The following is a 14,124-nucleotide window of genomic DNA, read 5'->3' as shown; positions in this document are numbered from 1 at the left end:
AATTAATAATTCAAAATATTTTAAAGATCTATAAAAAATTTAATATCAAAGATTAACTAAAGAGAGAGTAAAAGGGGAGAATGGAAAGTAGAAAAAAAGAAAAAAAAATGAATATATAGAGAGAAACTGAGGAAAAAAGTCAGAAAAGTAATTTTTCATGTGGGTTGTTGTATATGTAGAAAGACACATGTACAATTAATGAGGCACAATTAATTTTATAGTGCAATTTCAAATGCTTTGTGTGTAACTTGGTAGTGCCGTGTTCGTCCTTTAAAGTGTCAACTCTAATAAGGAGTAAAATGAGTAATAATAATAATTCTAATAAGGAGTAATGAGTAATAATAATAATTGCAATGTTAGTCCTTGTAAGTAATGAGTAATAATAATAATTGCAATGTTAGTCCTTGTAATTGTCATTTATAAAAGTTAATGTACAATTCTTTTTGCACGTTGTACAACTAATTTAATGCAGTCAAAAGTTAATGTACAAAATTCTATGCATGTTGTACAACTAATTTAATGCAGTGTTAATTGTGTACTATATATATATATATATAGTACACAATTAATTATGTGGAAAGTTGTGTTTAATTCTTCTCACATACATCATGCATACCTTAATAATTATTCATGTATCCTTTGATTAGAAAAAATACTTCACTGCTTTTCTTTTTCACTAGAATTTGTGGGATAGGACCATTCATTTCGATTTATGCACAGTTTAGGTATTTATGTTATAATTATTTCATCCATAAAATAATACATGTCTTAATCATGTAAAATGATAACTATTGAATCTTATACAAAGCAAAACTAAAAAGGCATCAAACATTATGTTAGCTTTAATACATATGAATTATTCTAATTCGTTTACTAACCAACAAGTAAATTATATTACAGAAACAACGAGTTGAGTCGAGTCAACAAGGGTTAAAATGGAAATGAGCACATTCTCCGGAACCAGAAGAGATCAATCTATACAGCAAACCAAGTTGAGTATCATATCACCAGGAATGGCTAGCACTTCTTCTAAGCTTTCTGCGGAAGGGCCTGCATGCTTCAACGCTCAGATCAACTGCAGCTGCAAGGGCCATGAAAATCCCAACATCCTCCACACAAGTCACATGTCGCATCGCAAGCTGCACAAGGGTCTTGCTGCATTTCCCTTCCCCTTGAACCCGGCAGCTCATCACAAAACCCCCTGCTGCAAGACTTACTGCCGCAAAGTCTCCACTCCCTCTTGGACTATGCATTGGACTCGATGCTGCTCTAACCTGTTTGTCCGTGTCTATGTAGAACTCCCCACCCTTTTCAGCGCTGATCAAGATCTGAGACATAAGAAGATCCCCCAATTCGTGACCCTCTGTTAGTAGATGAAACCGACAGCAGATGGAGTCTCTGATCCCACGTTCACGCCATGCTCAAGCTTTCCCCATGGATGCCAGCTTTCAGGCCTGCAAACACCAGAACGAACAATCAACCAAGCTCCTGGGTTGGATCTGGCAACCCAATCACAACCTGTTGACGGCACAAAAGGAGTTGTTATGAAGGCTGCTGCAACAGCCGAGCCAGAGAGATCATGTATCTTCACATTCCATCCTTTCCTCTCTCTTTTTCCAATGTCTAGTTCAGAGCCATCAAAAGAGCTAGACCAAAAATTACTCAATGGGTCTCGTGGAGATACCCTGCAAGTTCAAGGTAGTAAAAGATAGGACCACAATTAATCATCTGCAACTAAAAACTAAAGAAAGAAATGCTTGTCTCAATGTATAAATATTAAAGCAAAAAATGTACCGGTCTTGGCTAAATTTGCAACTAAAAATAGGCTGCTTGATGGTTCCTTGAAGCTGAATTATTTGTGGACTTAGTTTGGTTTTATCTTCAAACTGGAAAATATATCTTGGATCTGGATCTAGCTTCACTCTCAAATGAAGCTCTGCTCCAGCTATTCCATTCAGCCACTTGTTCTTGCCAATGTGTATCCAGCCATTGAACAGAATGACTGGCCTTCCATTACCCCACTCAGGACCTACTTCCAGCTTAAACGTCCCAATATGCTGCCTTTTAATACCAATACCGCAGTGACTTTCATTGTGTCCTGTGAAAACAACTATCTCTAGACATGCATGATGCTTTAATAAACAGCCAGGTTCCAGTAATTCTTTCAAATCAGATTCTTGAAGATAAAAACTCGAGGCGATATTGTTAGCATCTGGAGTAGTTTCAGGAGAAGATACCAATGGAATTATTGCTGTTTGCACAGGGAAACCTCGAAGACGGATCTCACACACACAAGGAAAAGATAATGCACTTCTCCCTGATTTTGCACCATTTAATGTTATTCCAGGCACTCTCAACCCCAGTGACCCTATTGAGAGCCTAATGAAGGTCTGAGGATTTATTCTGGTCAAAAGACCACCATCTGTTATATAAGCTTTGTTTATAGAATCCTATCACGTTTACAACAGTACTCAGGGTGGGTGTATTCTGAACAGGCATCAAATGATAAATATCATTGACCTAGTGAATTAGCTCATTTTATATTGTTTTCCTACAACTTTACTCAGCAATGCTACCCATTCATGTTTATATTGGTTGAAAAATTAAGAAAAAGGTGTATAGAAATCTTTCCGTAAGACCAAGAAGACATACTTAAGACTAAGAATTTCTATAAGCTTGAGGTAATCTGAAGTTGCACAACTGATACAATATAAATATATTGAAATAAAATTAACATGCTTCATATCAGCACATATGTTTTGAAGTTTCAAGCTGGTCATTTTAAAGATGGGAAACACAGTCGAGTTGGTCAGATCATAGATAAGAAGACAAGAAGGGATAAGTTGCGTTTCTTTACATTATCTATACAAATAACACAACAAATTATTCTCGCAACCAGGCACAACTGATGATAATTTGAACCAGGAAGTTTCTAGATTATTGCATATGCAGATATGCTGCAGTTTTTTGACATGAATATTGTCAGTATATTCTGCAATCAGTTATAACTGACTTTCAGCTTTATTGGGTGCAATCTTCCATGAGCAAATGAAAAGAGGAGCATGTAAATGAGCAATCCCAACTTTCTATTTATTAACTGCTATGGTTCCTATATCAATTACTCCTTTTTGGCTAATTTGCAATTTTAACTAGCACTATATATATAGTACAAGTAAAATAAGGTACTTCCCTGGTAGATAGTTATTATAACTGATAAAATTCAAGAAGAAATTGACAGTGAACACCCTTCAGAACTAGACAAATAAAACAAAAGAGTATGTTTTTACAAAAAACATTTTGCATTAAATTTCAACCACAAGAGTATGTTTTTACAAAAAAAAAATGCTTATAACCAGATGGAGAATGGACTAGCAAAATATGTGCACGGCGAATAATCTAGTAAATACTGTAACCAGGAAGTGAAATCGCATCGAAAGAAGAAATATCGTAGGCATGTAATCCAGAAAGACTCTGCACGTATAACCCCTTCCTATTGATGGACTTTTTGTGTAATTCACATTTCTCCAGTAAAATGTGGTTACACCTCTATATAAGACAACAGCATAATTTGTGTGCATGGAATACAGCTGTAGCCCGACATACAAATCTCTCCCTCGCTGTTGTTTTTTTCTTTTCAAATCCATGCAAATCTCTCCTTTGATTATTGTCAAATACACAGAAAGATACTTGTCTATCAGACCTTCCAAGTAGAGCAGCAAAAGGAATGGAAGAACAGATACTCATCAAAAAGTTATAAACTTCATTAGTAGTAATGTAGCCTGCTCACTCAATTCCCTACATTCCTTGGACCACAATCCTTGAGGACAGTGGCAAAACCAAAGGTTCTAGTAAAGGGATTCAAAAAATATATATATATATAAAAGGATAATACTCTAGGTATTTGAACCTATATGTCAAAGCAATTTTCAAACCCCCTCTTTCAGCACTAAACTAGAAGTTTCTCGTATGTCAACGGGAAACCTATATCTTACCCTATTTGTGCAGTATAACCCCTTTACCAATAGGAGGATTGAGGTGAGCAGCCAAGAATGAAAAGGTAAAAGGAAACTACTGGCCACTTCTTGAAGCTATCAATTACGAGCTGTTAAAGTAAAATCCTAAGTTTTGTAATCCATGCAGTACTGTCTTTACTTTCCTCTTTATTTCCTCTTCTTCACCAAAAATAAGGTAGAACCTTGGGTTAATCTGAGATATGTTGCATTAGTTTGTGCGTTAAAAGGGTTAAATAAAGCTTATGTTGAGCTATAATTCATATGCTCTCAAAACCTCTGTATGTACTTCATAGTAATAATGGAACTTAAGCTATCCACAAAGTTTATATGACTATCCAGTTTACCCTAAAAACTCCATTTTGGACTAAAGGATCCAAGTTTGTGTCCTTATCAGAACTCAATTCTTTTCTCCCCTATACATACAGAACCATATTTAGTATATCGTTTAGTGTCAATTGAGATACAATACATACTAGCAAGGGTCCAGAGGTTCATCGGAACCAATTTTTATGTATATAGTAGAGGTTGAATCCTTTGACTTATTGTGCTTAGTTCTTCATATTTTGAACCCTAAGTGAAAATCGTGGCCCCGCCAGCACAAGGATGTTCAGAATCAAGAGAAGTTGTAAGTTTAGCAGTCAAAATTTCCCAAAACTGACGATAGCATTTTCTATTGGATTGACACAAAAAACCCCCATTAATTTCCGATATTCTGTCAGTTTCAATTTTTAGCCATTAATTGTGTTCAAACAACAAGTATACATTGAGGAAGAAGCAAAAACCAAAAAAAAAAAAAAAACCCAGATATATGAAGCGATGAAATTCATTAAAAATACCTCCTCCTTTATAACTTTCTGAATAGCAGATAAGTTTCAATTCCGAAAAATTCAAAGTTTCTTTCTGTCCGATCCAATTATCAAAAAAGAATATGATGCATGGATGAGGAATCATGTATGAGGAGAACGGCATATATTATATGGTAAGTGTAGAAACACTCATGGAGACATTATTTACAACGAAATAGGCGGAGAAAGTATAGGAACATTATTCATTTAGTGCTTACAATAACAAACAACAAAGTGAACAAACCTTTCTGCCTGCTTATATCACTAATAATTTCACTCTCTCTCTCTCTATATATATACTAGATAAGGGAGCACGGACCCAACGTTGTAATAATTGAAACTTATTAGTATGCAAGTACATATATTATTAATTTGTGCATATAACAAAAATTGATACATGTCCCGAATACAATATATAGATGCAGAAGTGGCTAAAAACTAATGCTAGATGTTTATTACATGCATTTTGAATCAAAATATTCACTCGATGATATTCATTGTTTACATCCATGCATGGCAGCATCATATTATTATTAAAATAAATATTGTTGGTGTCGAATTTTATACAGATCATGCGTCCATGATGTGTCTAGCTTTTTCCTAGCTTCCTTAGCAATTGGTGACCGAAGAACAAACCTGTATAATTATGATCGTCAGTATTCTCATTTGGAACAAAATCATAAAATATAAAATAGGCATCAATACTATTTTTCATAGTCTGTCTATTTGTCTAAGCTGCAAGACTTGAGAAGATCAATACTACTATGTGTTTCGAAAGAAATTGCAAGTGTAATGTTATTCGGTTTGTTCTGTTATATATCCCTCCTATTCAACAAAATCTAATCCCCTAGATCGATTTTATTACTGTTCTTTAACCCTTATTATTTAATCCTTATACACGATGGATAAGGTCTGGATAAATTGCATGTTCATTGGCCCCAATATACCATTTTCTGCTCTGATGGTTCTCACTTCACATGTGTAGGTCATCTAACAGCCAGCAGTGATGCATATAGTTTCAGGGTTGTTCTTCTAGAAATGCCGACAGGCTGTTGTGGACCAAAATCGCCTGGGAACATAATCTAATCGAATGGGCTGACTTTCCTTTCTAGTAATGGATAAGTCGTCCTTATTATGGATTACTGTTCAGTACTCGGTGGAAGGAGCACATCTTGCAGTCGATCAACATTATGCCAGCTTGAAGAGGACTCGAACCTCTACGATCTTTAGCACAAGATTTTGAGTCTCACATGTCTACCATTTCACTACTAAGACATCTTGAAAGTGAATTGTGTATTTCATGAATTTCACTTTCCTGTTCTGCTATCTATCTTCATTAGCATTTATAAAGCAAAAGCTAGAATAGACGAAATACAAATACCAAATATGTAAAAACCAATTAGTAGTAGATGAAAGAGCTAAAGAACCCAACGACGGGATAACACTGAAAAGTGATATGATACGATACGTGGCTGCCAAATTGCGGGAATGAAGAAACGCATAAGTGAATGGTAAATGTAAAGCTTCGATACCAATTAGAAGTTGGATTACATGTACGTACCATAAGTTGTATAAGATTGAGAAGATAAGTTTATTACATATTAACGCAACTGCTTGATGGCATTTGCTAAGAAGCAAAGTTTTACAAGATACTTAGTTATGTACAATTTATTTACATAACAAATGTGATGCATCATATCGTCTCCGATACTGTGATCTTTGACCATAAGATTGAAAGCTGTTAGAAAAAGTGAAAAAAATAATACTTTTACTTGAGATAGTCATGAGTACGTTCGTCATACATACATGAAAGGAGGTGTACAATTACATCAAGAGTTATATACTCAGCAAAGGCTGATGAGGTTAGCCAGGTAGTTCTTGTTGAAACAGAGACAAATTAACACACATTTGTCAAAGTCACTTTCTTTAAAATTAAGCACAGAAAAAATGCATGTCATGAAAACTTTATGGCTTTGTCACATTCAATTCAATATTAGACAGACATAATAAGCCTTACTTTATTATAAAGTTTCAGGTCGAAATCAAAACAAGAACAATCCTATGTTCAATCTACAACTATTAAACAGTGAACAATGGGGTTACCTTAAATAGAGCAAAAATCGAGGCTTGAAAATAGCTAGCTAAAACCCAATTTCACTGCCCAAAAATTTCTTAACAGTTCTTCGAAATCTGGGAAATTGGGATAATCGAAGGGATAAAGCTTTGGATAAACTCTACAGAGCAAAAGTTAACTTGGTTCAAACAATAGCAAACCAATGGATAGAATGGAAAAGAGTACGTGTTACAGAGAGAAAGACACGTATACAATGCAAGGAATTTGCAGCCAGGCTTATCACAAGCCAAAATGACGAAACTACCCTGATTTTCCAATTAAATGACAATCAACCAGACATGTTGAAACTTGAAACTGTCTCTTCTATATAAGAAGACTAGATAATGTTGCCCGTGCTATGCACGGGCCCAATAATATAAATGGTATGTTTTGGGACTAATAATTGAGTTTTTGAAGCGATTGCTTGCGTGAATAAAGGAATAAGTTTTTTTTATCACAAACCTGTACTTTCTTTGATGCTATTTAAGGCATAATAAGACTACCACATACAACATTTTTGAAATATTTTATATTGTCAATTACCATGATTTATAGTATTTTTACGATAGATTCACTTCAAGAATCAGTGAATTTTTTTGTATTTTTTTCAAAACATATTTTATGTTGTCAATTATCATGATTTATAGTATTTTTACGCAATTTTTAAATATAAAAAAAAAAGACAAATAAATTAAAATGGACCCAATATATGTTATTTTTGTTGTCTCAATTTATGTGGCACAAATGAAATTTGGAGAGTCATCCAAATTTTCATATGTTTTTAATTTTTTTTTAAAGTTATTAATTATTGTGATTTATAATATTTTTATGTAACTTTGAAATAACGTACATTACTGGTCACATTGTCCTAATTTATGTGATATGGATAAAATTACAAAATTAACCCTTTTAAAATATCTATATTTTAAGTTGTTGATTATTATTATTTATACTCCCTCCGTCCCATTTTATGTGGCAACATTTGACCGGGCACGGAGTTTAAGAAATAAATGAAGACTTTGAAATGTTTACCAAATTGCCCTTTAAAAAGTACACTCACTTTTTTCTCTCCTCATAAATGTATTGGAGTATTATTTTAAGATTAAGTGGGACCAACAAGGGTAAAAGAGGAATTGCACCTTTAAATACTTACTATATAAGGAAAGTGACATTCTTTTTGGGACTGACCAAAAAGGAAATGTTGCCACATAAAATGGGACGGAGGGAGTAATACTTTTTTGGTAATTTTAAAATGATATGTATTATTTTTTCTGTCCCAATATATATGAGCCTGATACAATTCTGAGAGTCAACCTATTTTATTATATAGCTTTTAAATATTTTAAATTGATAATTATTGTAATTTTTAATGCTTTTTAAGTTATTTGTAAATGATATATGTTGCTTCATTGATTGAGACTTTTCCATTTGTGACACACACACACACACACACACATATATATATATAAATATAAAGAGAACCCTAGACTCGCCTATGTGGCGCCATTAGGATTTCCTTTTAATTTATTTATTTTCAAAACTAGTCTTCCCTTTCATGAAAATTTAATATTTTTATGCAAAGTTGTGACTTTCATGAAAAATTGCAATTTTTAAAAACAATTGCGACTTTTATGAAAGGTTGTGACTTTTATGAAAGGTTGTGAGCTTTCCGAAGGGTTGCAATTTTTTCAAATAGTTGTGCCTTTCCGATAAGGGACAATAAATATTTATTCGCACTACCCTTTGTTGTCTATAAATAGAGAGATTTCCTCTCATTATAAAACAACGAAAATTCTAAACTTCTTCTTCTACACAATTAAATATTTGTGTACTTTGCTCCTATTGAGTGACTCATTGACACCATTATTTTCGTATCAATACACTGGTGAGTAAAATCGTTCTATTCTAAGAGAATCTATTCCTTTAAACATCGGATACTAGAGGGGAATAATTTTCATAAGGAGACATTGTAAATTTAGTGGACTCGATATTTCCTTTCTGTTTCATTCTATTGTTACAGATCTTGGTGTGTTTCTTTGCAGTCATTAATTTATGCTTATGTTATTTCATTCTATGATAAGTAAGCTAAGGATGAGATCAAAAGATGATAAAGATGAATGGAGACCTAAAGTGACTTGCTTAGCATGAGTGAGATTATGGGGTCTTATATCCATGTATTGCACAAGCTTGCGTTGAGGTGACTTACGTAGTGTTTCTCTTATGTCATGTTAAACTAGATGCATTAATTATGCCTATTACTATGTTGGTATCTCTTATTATGAGTCCATGATTTGGACTTATTTAGGGCTTTATTTGGATAAATTTAGTGTCCTCAAATGTTTATTTTGTGCCAATAACTAATGTAAAATCCTTGTTTTCCAGGTATTTGGATTGAGGAACAAAGCATGGACAGTAACGAACAAAAAAGAACAAGGCAGCTGAAAGAACGAAGAAAAGAAGGCCTGCTGATCGCCTAATCCATTGGGCGAATCGCCGAGTGGCTATTACCTCGCCTAAAGTTTCAGTGTGCCAAGCCCTGAAGGAAAAAATCAAGTCGGCGAGAGAAAGGAGCAGTCGGCGAGTCGCCGAACGCTTCTGCTATGCAGTGTTGGATCGCCCAAAGTTATAGAACTTGAGGATGCTGAAGGTCAAAGCAAAAAGGTGATGAAACTAACCAAAGGGCGGATCACCGAGTTGATCGGCGATCCCGACTTACTGCGCCGAATGGCCCTTCGCAACATATTTTTGGCGACTATAAATACATTTTCAAACATTATGTTTAGTATCAAATTTCATTCTGAACAATCATTAGAGTAATTTTTGAGTTTGAACTGAGAGTATTGAGACTAAACTTTTCCTTAGCTTTGAAGAATTGAAGTTTTCCATTTTTGAGAACTTGGAAGTAGGTCTTTGAGATTCTTCAACTTGGGCCTTTGTAAAGACGAAATTAATCTTACCCAATTGATGGAGACACCATTTGGTAACAATTTCTATCTTTTTATGATGTCTAGCTAAAACTCCAATTCTTGAGGTGTCATTATGTTATTATGGGTTCATTTAGCTTGTGGGTATTGTTAATTGTTAGTGTAATTGCTGTTTAAAAGTGATTTCAATCTGTAATTGTGGTTCAATTTAAAAGGTTGTAGTTGCAAATGCAACTCTACCTTCGTGTTTTTGGCTTGCTCGAGAGAGAGGTTTTAAAATCAAGATTACTGATTTGATGGTCTGTGGGTATTGTGTTGTCATAGGTTCAGTTCGAGGGAGTGAATCCTAAACCTTTTTCCACACATTCAGCTCGAGAGACTGAATGGACTAAAGTGTAGGCTGTTCTTAATTGCTGCTTGTTGGTGTTTGAGAGAAACCAACTTGATTGGGGGTAAATTATTCGAGAGAAAATTTATCCTCACTAAAGTATAGCTTAGTCACGGATTTACAACTATTCGCTATCAATTGCAACTACCCATTTGTGTACCTTAACCTATAATCCAATCACATCCCAAGAACCCATCTCATTACTTGTTAATTTGTGTTATTTGCTGTTGTCGTAGTAGATAATTGCAATAAAAACCCCCCTGTTATTTGACACTTGTGTCCCCCTTAATTTGAATTATGTTTTTATTCGTAAATATCTATTCCTATGATTGACTTGAACATATTCGAACTTTGCTGACTAACGATCGTTGACTCTCAGAACTGGATTAAGTGTCTTTGATAACGTTATTCAACCAAAATGGCGCCGCTGCTGAGGAGTGATGTTGGTTGAGAATCTTTAGTTAAGTTAAATTTTGTTCTTGTTAGTTGTAGTTGAATCAACTTCTTTTTAGTTTTGGTTTGTGTGTTGCTTGTTTTGAAAACAAAAATTGATGATATCTGCTAGCAACGGTAACCGAATGGACTACCCTTCTCTGAAAATGATTATGCTTAGGATAACATCCTAAGTTTCAATAAATTGGAGGGTGAGTCAGTTTATGAGTTGTGGCAAAGGTTTAATGCTCTCTTGTAGCAGTGCGCGACTCATGAAATTCCAGATAAGATGCTTCTAGAAGGTCTCTACTGGGGTCTTGGCCCCGAAAATAGAATAGTGGCCGATCAAATCTCTCCAGGTGGTTTCATCCAACTACCTTATGCAAAAGCAGCCCACCTCCTTGATCAAATGGCCAAGACTAACAAGGAGAAAGAAAAAGACTAAGAGCTTGCCAAATTGTTGACTGAGGTGGATGTCTTGGCCAAGAAAGTCATGGAATTGGAGGTAGTGTCCAAACAAAAAGATATATACATCCCCCCTCACGAGCATCGAAAGTTAAAGAAACAAGAGGGTGGGCAAATTAAAGAGATCCTCTTACTCATTCTACACAAAGTCGAAGAGCATGACAGGGTGTTGGAGGAGATAAGAGAGAATGTCTTGATGCTAAATCAGATGACAACCTCTCATCCCATGCTCATTCAACTACTAGAGTCCCAAATGGACCAAGTGCTGTCTTGTCTCTACCCAGAGCCGGAAGAGGGGTTGCCTTATGAAAGTGAGGCAAACCCCACCAATGGAACTTAAGTGGTGACTTGCGTCGTTCCGCGACGTTAACTAAGGCGCTGCTTGGGAGGCAACCCAAGTTTTTAATTGCTTTCTTTTTAAGTTTGAAATAATGGTGTGTAGATTCTGCAGGTCAAAGTGTGGAAGGTGTTTGAAAAGTGTAGGTTGGCGAACTAAAAGTCCAGTCGACACATCACCGAAGAGGTCGGCGAGCCTGACTTGGACCACCGTTGGACTCAAGACATTTCTAAATTGGAGTCTGTAAAACTCGGCGAGCCCAGGAGCTTATTGGCGATTCGCCGACCATGTCGGCGATCACAACTTTGACCGCCATTTTGACCCCCACAATAGCTGGAGGTCCTGTAAAACTCAGCGAGGTAAGTGCCCACTCAGCGTGTCACTGATCAGGTTGGAGAGCAAGACTAATGTCGCAGAATGGGCGAGAACTGGACGGTTTTTAAAGGCTAAAGGTTTAAACTTTCAAACTCTTTCACTTTCCCTCACTTTTGAATTTCCCAAACTCACACCCGCACTAGAGTTTCCATATTTTCGTGTTTTTACTGTATTTGAGTCGTTGATTGTGTGCTCAGAGTTGGAATCTTTGCCGCCTAGCTTTTCAAATCTTGATTATTCGGCATCTAAGGTTCATTTCTGAACCCCAAATTCACTTTTAGTGTTTTTTACTCATTTGCAAGTGAATTTTTTTTTATCTTAGTGATGTGTGCTAGGCCTTTTTGATCATAATTGTGTATGTGTGTGCCTTTGTTAACTTGAATATCGTGCCTTAAATGCCTATATGTTGAATTCCCTAGTTTTTTATGCTTTAAAATTCATTAAAATTTTGGGGTTGTGCTTGAATGTTGTTAGGTCTAGTCGGGTGAAGTCTAAGTAATCCGCATTTATGCCAAATGACGTAATTTGCCCAATGATAGAGTGGTTGACATCATTCTTAAGGGAAAAAGTCGTCAAATGGCAAAATTTGGCCAAATCGGGAGAAGTCTGAGTATCCCGGGGACATGGGTGTAATGGGTCTTAATTTAATTGTGGAAGTGCATGCTTTAATTTTGTTTCCGGGGGCTGCGGGGTTAAGTTTGGGAAGTTGGGTTGAAAGTAGGTACGTTGGGTCATTTGGTGAGCTGGGTCGAGCTCACCGAACCACTCGGCGGTTAGCTAAAGTTCCCCTTATTGCCTTTAATTTCATGCTAAACTTGAAAAAGTATCTGTAACTTTCGGCGAGAAGCCTGAGTTCGCCAAGTGCACTCGACGACTCGCCGAAGGTTCTCCTTGATCACCCTTTGTCTGCGCCCTTGATCCTTAAATGCACAGTAACTTTCGACGGGCTAAGCCATGCTCACCGAATAATGTCGGTGATTCACCGAAAGTCCTTTCCCATCGCCGACATGCCAAAATTTTCTTGGATTTTTGAGCCAATCCTTTCGGCGAGCCCGATCTAGCTCACCAAAGAGATTCGGCGACTCGCTGACTGGTTCGGCGAGTTTGTCTGCAACTATTTGCTGTGCATCTGATTGAATTGTTTCTAACTCTTTTTGATGTTTTTGGAGACATGGCTAGACCAAAATTTGCTGGTAGAAACATGCCGCCCCATAAGAGGGCCAAAGCGATAACTATCAATGTGGATGCAGCTGCATCCAGGGGAAAGGCCACCAAACTTCCCATGACTGGTGGGAAAGGAAAGGGCAAAGGAAAGGCACCTGCATCACCGGAGGCCAGCTCTGACAGTGACAGTATCTACGCTGCTCACCTCACCACTTCTGAGAGTGAGGGTGAGAACCAGGAGCATCAGGCTGCCACATCTGAGCATGAAAATGAGCTAGTAGCAGCACAGAGGGAAGAGTTGCGTTCCAAAAAAATGAATGATCCGTCTAGGATCAGGACTCCTCAGGCCACCACTACTCCTCCTCCAGCTCCAACACAGGCCGTGGTCTTAGCACCACCAGTACAGGGTCCTTCTCCCAAGTCTATGAACAGACTAAAGACCGAGGGGCTAAGGATCATTATCGAGGAGAAGCGTTTGTCCACTGATGGAGTTATTGATAGGTACCTGGAGATAATGAGTTGCCTAAAGTCATACAACTTCCAACTCTTCACCAAGCCCCGTGGCCCTTACATTCCTAATTGGGTCCGGGAGTTCTATGGTGCCTATAGAGCCTTAGTACCATAGAGAAAGAAGCAGACAACTGCATTCAAGCCGGTTGAATACGTAGTTGTCTGGGGAAAGAAGGTCAAGTGTGACAGTGAGGCTAGTAATGCTGTCCTAGGGTGTCCTGATAATATCGATGACGAGTGTCAACATCTGATTAGGAAAAAGACACTAGAAAATATGAAGAAGTGGTTGGCCCCGCTAATATCAGATGGCACTCCCAAGTGGCTGGAGATTGGAGCACAAATTTAGAAGAAGGATCTAAACATAACTGCAAGGTTCTGGTTTGGCTTCATCAGTAGCACTATCATGCCATCCTAGAACGAGTCGATTCTCCGCCTAGCCAAGGCAGCCTGTTTAGGTTGCATTATTGATGAGATGATGATAAATCTGGGGATAACTATGGCACAGGAGATGGTCATGAGGGCCAAGCAGCGACAAACCTCCCTTTCATTTCTGGTGTT

At 36.8% G+C, this 14,124-nt stretch overlaps 1 pseudogene; it reads right to left on the bottom strand.

The window, feature by feature from the left end:
* Positions 1-796: 796 nt before the first annotated feature.
* Positions 797-11,833, bottom strand: LOC125842821 (uncharacterized; annotated as a pseudogene).
* Positions 11,834-14,124: the final 2,291 nt, after the last annotated feature.

This window comes from Solanum stenotomum, chromosome 10 (assembly GCF_019186545.1).
Source record: "Solanum stenotomum isolate F172 chromosome 10, ASM1918654v1, whole genome shotgun sequence".
Lineage (NCBI taxonomy): Eukaryota > Viridiplantae > Streptophyta > Magnoliopsida > Solanales > Solanaceae > Solanum > Solanum stenotomum.
Note: the sequence above shows the minus strand (reverse complement) of the source record. Positions and strands in the feature narration are given on the sequence as shown.